Here is a 5,823-nt window from a genome sequence, read left to right as displayed (position 1 = left end):
AATCCAGCAAACACGAACCACCAGGACCTAATGGAAAACCACGAGTCCCATTGCGACTGCTTCTCAGTGTTTCAAGCAGCAGCTGAAGGTAGGGCTGCAGGCAATGCAGCAGGAATCAGATGTGTAAAGGGGAAGGAAATCCTGGTGTTCGGTAAGAGTGAACGACCTGGGACCTTGTCAAGGCAACTCGTCCCCGTTCGCCTGCAGGACTGGAGCAGTGTAAAGTTACTGAAGACCACATAGGGAATCCAGATGTTTGGCAAAGGAAATTGATGGAAGCCTCCCAGAAAGTGATGGGAGCACCTGGGTCTGGAGCAGCACAACCCAGGTCAGAAGCAGCGAGTCGCAGACTGCCTGCACTAGTGAGGGGTGGCAGGGCAGGAGTGGTGGCTGTATGAAGGGAAAGGTGAGGCTGTTATTTTGCCTCATGAAGGAGGAGCATGACTGTGTTTGGCAACCCGGCACAAACCAGCTCTCTGCCTGTCGAGTTGCTTTTACCTAGCACACGGCACCTGAAGACTCAAGATATCCGTAAACCTTTAGTGGGCTCCTAGCAAAGCATGGCTCTAAGCCATGGGGGGATTTTGAGGAGGCAGGTCTGGTCCTCTGGGTCAGATGGAAATGTGAAGTCCCAGCTCTGAAGCTGAAGCTGCTATGCGGAAGGGGACTTGGGGCCCTGGAAGCAGGGGAGGAGGAGCAGAGGGGTTATGGCTGGGTTCGGTTCCAGCTGAAGCCTTAGTGCAGGCACAGATCACAGCAGCTGGATCCCCTCCCAGCAGTGGGCTGCGAAGCCAAGGTGAGGCAGTTGGCCCCATTTATGACAGCAGCAGATACCGTCCTTCACCAGAACGAGCAAATGGGAACTGTGTAATAACACACAGGATACACTGCACAGAAAAGAGGACATGCCTAAGCCACACAGAAAAGAATTGAAAGATTGTTCTTGCAATTTAATAGTCCAGATGAGTACCTGTGGGCAGAAAATCCTTTGGAAAACCTTTTTTTAGAAAATCAGTTTCCTTCAACAGGAAATCTAAAAGTACTTAAGGAGCTCAGAGTCTCTCCACCTCAGCAATGAGGTGGTTGCATGTGCCCCAGCACATGTGACACAGAGGTGTCACACCATATTTTTCAATTGTGGGTATCTAAAGCTATGCATCTATATTTGGAGCCATAAATGAGGCACCTCACAACTACTGAGCAATACAGACTCCTCTTTCCTGCAAATTAAGCTTTAGGAGCATCAGCTTCCGACACTCACAATTAAACTGTGAAGTTTCTAAGGTTTGTTAGACATCCTTACACAGGGAGGCCAGCACAGCAGAATTCAGCAGGCCACCTCCTCTATAACAAGATCATCACTAATGAGAATGTGTTATCCTGCATTTCTCAAAATCAATTATCATCTTGCTCTTTTTTGGGTCCTTAGCTTGAAGCAACTCGAAGTAATTGCAGTCTTCCAAAGATATGAGTTCAACATCTTCTGAAAAAAGTCAAGCTCATTTTAGAAGCACCTTATATTGGACAACCAAAAAAGGAAGCATTTTGAAAATGTTGGCTGTCCTAAGGGAACAGTCTGGGTCATTTACTTGCTGGACTTGCAATGACTCAGTCTTCAAGCAATGAGAGGTGCTGGGACCGGTGAGCCGTTGCCTAAACACAAAGATGATAGACATGGTGATCTCAAATAAAATGTGAATATTGTAGGTTGACTTGTGACTCAGGTGTTCACTGTACAGATTTTTTTTTGTGTGGTTTTTTTTTTTAACTTCAGGCCTTAAAGAATAAAATCAGTTCTTGAAGGATTTTAAGGGACCCCATGACGACTGGAAGTTGCAGCCTGTGTCCTCACTGCCTGAAGGGCTACTGGGGGCTCTGGTGGAGCCCCAGTTCGGGTAGGAAAACAGCTGCTGTGGTCCTGTTAGGGGAAAACCAAACGGACTGCAGCAGCTCCTGGAGGTGCCCGAAGTCAGTCCTGCCTGAGCCATCTTCCCGAGGGTGCAACAGGCAGTGTGGCCTGGTTTTGCAGACCTTTTTTTCTCTAAAAGCTCTGTTCTTGCAGTAGTAGAAGCTGTCCCTTTGTTTTTTAGTACACACATTCACAAAAGGAGGGAAGGGCAGGTAGCAAAGCCACTTGGGTGCTCACTGCAAGCCTGAGTGAGGACTGTGGTCCTGGAGTCCCCACACAGACAAAACGCCATGATACCCCCAGAGGCAGTGAAGGCAGGAGGCTTCATACCCGAGTGCAGGTACCAGCAGCTGCAGAAGGGAGACATAGCCCAGGGCTGCAAAAAAATGAAAATCAGACTCTTTTTTAACAAGCAGTGCTATTTCTGTATTGCACAAGAGCCGCACAAGTCACGCTGAGCCTTCTATGATTGGTATGCGCATGTTTAGACTGGTGTTTCAGGAGAGGCCAAGAGAGAGTCCCAGGACTGTGGGAGCCCTTCTACTTATAGCTATGAATTAATTCTAATTAGCCCTGGAAATGGGTCTCTCTGGCTCTTTGTTCTCTGAAATTGTGCTTTTCGGATGCAGGCTTCTCAATTAGCAGCTAATTATGATGGTCTTGCCTCCTTGCAGCTAAAGGGGTATAAAAACCCACAGCCCCTGACAGCTGTTGGAGATATGCCTTCAGCTTGGGCAGCAGAATTATTGATATCAATTTCGAGGGTCTTTCACTCTTGTCCATAAATCCCTCACAGACCTGAAACCTTATTTGTAACACTACTGAGAATTATTTGATGCTGTGACCTCTGGAAAAGACATTACATTTCCAATCCTCACCAAATATAGTGAAAGCAAAAATAGACAAGCTGTGTGTCCGATTGTCTGTCCCTCCTCTCCTCTCCTGGAGCAGCGAATGAGGAATCCAGATGCAAATGCCGGCACGTTTTGAGGAATAGCTAGGTGTTCCCAGACTGTGTTTTGCTATCACCAACCTTTCTCTACAACTGCTGTTGGACAATGATGCTAGTAGATCTAAGTACCCTTAACCTAGATCCAGATCTATTATCCCTTATGCCAAGGATATTATCCCGATTAGCCATTTCCCCATGGGCTAGCTCCAGCTTTGTAGGCTATTGCAAGGCCAGAAAAGAATCTTTTTTTACCACTGTGATAGGTAGGTTTGGCTCTGGAGTCACGAGCAGAGCAAATGGGATGGGGAGGAGATGTTGTTCATAAGAATATCAGACATGTGCTACTGGGGTAAGACCGATGGCCCACCTCACCCCATATCCTGCCTCTCTCAATGGTGGTAGGACAGGCTGAGTAGGGAGTTTCTTGAGTACAGCCCTACTTATTCTTTTTAGAGTCTCTTTATGGACCTGTTGATCATGAATTTATCTAACTGCTTCTTCAACTATCTGGTAGCACCTGTACCCATAGCCTTCTGCAGGAATGAATCACCTAAGTTTGCTACTCATTGTGTGAGAAACAGGCTTTCTCTCATCTGTTTTAAGATGGCCTCCTAGTTCAATCACCATTTTTCCAGCGTTGCCCGTCACTTTCAAGCTGCGTCCAGTTCCTTCTGCATGCAGGGGGAGAAAATTTTTTGTTTGTTCTTTAATCTGTCTGTCTGTCTGTACTAGGGTCTGGCCGTACAAAATCGGTCTGCTGAAGGACGTGACAGAATCATAGTAGCATCACAATTTTCAGCTACTTGTAGATGTACAGTTGTTCTCAGATAACTGGAAATACAGTCTGCTCAGCAGTTCCCATGTTGTTCTTGCATGATGGTTTCACTTCACATCTCCATGGAGTAGTTGTCTGATATTTCCTTGCTAATACCGGAGGGGATTAGCAGTACTGGAAGGACTCTGCAACAGTGCTGTTTTAAGATAAAATTTTTCACGTTAAATATAGAGATAAGACAAACCCCAGCTCTAATCATCCACAGACTTTCCCCCACTGCAGATCCACATCTGGATATGAACTTCACGCAGATGTTAATTGTTTCCATGCTGCAGTAGACAAACTCCCCAGACCCAGACTGAATTTCAACTCCCAACTAAATCACACATCCTCAGTCTAAAGCATATATCTGGGAAAGCAAGGAAGCCTAACACCAAACAGGTATAGAATAGCACCTCCTTCCACATATATAAAACACTGCTATGAAAACTTGTTTCCATGTTGCAGGCACTTGAGAAATGCATTCTATACATTACTACTGTAGCATTATAGCTCCTAATATGTTGCAGTTTCTCCCCCAATGCAAAAAATCTGTGTCCTGAAGGGAAAACAATCACCTTTACACTAAATCAATTACAAAACATTTATGCTAACAAATAACGTCAATGAAAATTTCTAGCATTTCTCTTTCCTACAGAAAATTGGAAGGGTCACAGCAGCAAATGAATGCCGTTTGGCTGGTTTAAGCTGAACTGTGTGTAAGATCTTGTCATCAGCTATGTATTTTGGATCAGATGAAGCAGCTGAAGATAGGAAAGTACAGGGAAAAGTTGTCTAGGGGGACTGGAGTTTGCATCACTGCAGGGTTTCAAAAACAGCTTAGACAAACATCAATCAGAAAGGGTGGCGATGGATTTGATCCTGTCCTGAGACAGAAAAGAACAAGGTAATTTCCTGAGGTCCACTGCAGGCTAACTTATGTGATTCTGTAACACAGCAACAAACTAGCAAAGTAGAAGTCTGCTTCCATTTCATGCAGCACTTCACAAGTATGTCTGCTAAGCAAATTTGCCAAGTCTACTGCTTCACTAAATGGCATGCCATAAGCAAAAAAGTTGCTTTAAAAAGGGACAACACATAGCATCCAGACAGAAATACAGCTGCAAACAAAAAACTTCCCTGAGATTGCAACATCCAAATGTCCATCCTTAGCAGCATAATTGAAACTCGTGGTAACAGTGGAAAAACAACCGAAAAGGGAGAAAAAAGAGGAAGTAATGAGGGAAAAAAGGAAGGAAGGAAGAGAAGAAGGGAGAGAGGAGGGAAGGAAGGGAGGGAGGAAGGAAGCAATGAAGGGACATCAGAAGAAAGCTGGAGCACTCAACACTTACCAACACCAGGAAGGCTCCACTCCAGCAGCTACAACTCGTCACAGTAAAAGGAAGAAGGTGGCTCATCGAAAGGGGAACAGTACAACAGCCACTGCCAATGGTTAAGAGCAACAGCTGGAGCGGAACATGAGGATATGAGTCAAAAAGAATGATCTACTGGAAAACACTAAAAAAACAGAGAGACTTAAAGCAAGTGCATGTGCAGTTGCAAGAAAAAGCTGTGCAGTGCTCTGTCGTGTTCTTAATACTATGTTTTTAAAATTACCGTATTACAAGCCTTCCCAAACAAAAGCCACTGATATCTTTTATAAAACTCAGTGTTACTACATTTCCAATACACTCGTAGGGAGCCACTTTCCTACTGACGTAAATCTGTGAATTAACATATTTTATATATTTCAGTCTGTTTTCTGCTTCTCCTATCTTGTCAAATTCCTTTTATTATTCTTAGATATAACAGTGCCAGCATTACCATTGAGCACTAAGGACACGTTTCCATCCCTTAGAAGTCATCCTTCGTCAGTTGAGCTGTAATCACTGATCTTATGTGAGTTTTCAGCCTGCCTCGTCTGCAAAGTAAAACACAAGTGTTTAAGTGAGCCCATTTCATCTGGCAATTGAGGCAGGCTAAGAGCACACACATGGTTAATTAGTATGGTTCAGCCAACAGGCAATAACTCATTAAGCTGCAGTAACTCAGCTATGTTTGATCATGTGCTTTGTGCCCCAAGGCACTTCATAAGTAAAGCAGCAAAGTCAACTTATCTACCATCTCAATTTCTCTCTCCCTCTCTCT

General features: G+C 44.6%; 1 long non-coding RNA gene across 1 annotated transcript; it reads right to left on the bottom strand.

Annotated features, from left to right (window-relative positions):
* Positions 1-552: 552 nt before the first annotated feature.
* Positions 553-5,584, bottom strand: LOC129735374 (uncharacterized). Its single transcript, XR_008730953.1, has 3 exons — positions 5,500-5,584; positions 5,028-5,141; positions 553-3,832 (listed from the first exon to the last, which is right to left on the bottom strand). It is a non-coding gene; the product is annotated as an uncharacterized LOC129735374 (long non-coding RNA).
* Between the last annotated feature and the right edge of the window lie 239 nt (positions 5,585-5,823).

This window comes from Falco cherrug, chromosome 2, assembly GCF_023634085.1.
Source record: "Falco cherrug isolate bFalChe1 chromosome 2, bFalChe1.pri, whole genome shotgun sequence".
NCBI classification, from domain to species: Eukaryota; Metazoa; Chordata; class Aves; order Falconiformes; family Falconidae; genus Falco; species Falco cherrug.
This window is presented reverse-complemented; position numbering and strand designations above follow the sequence as displayed.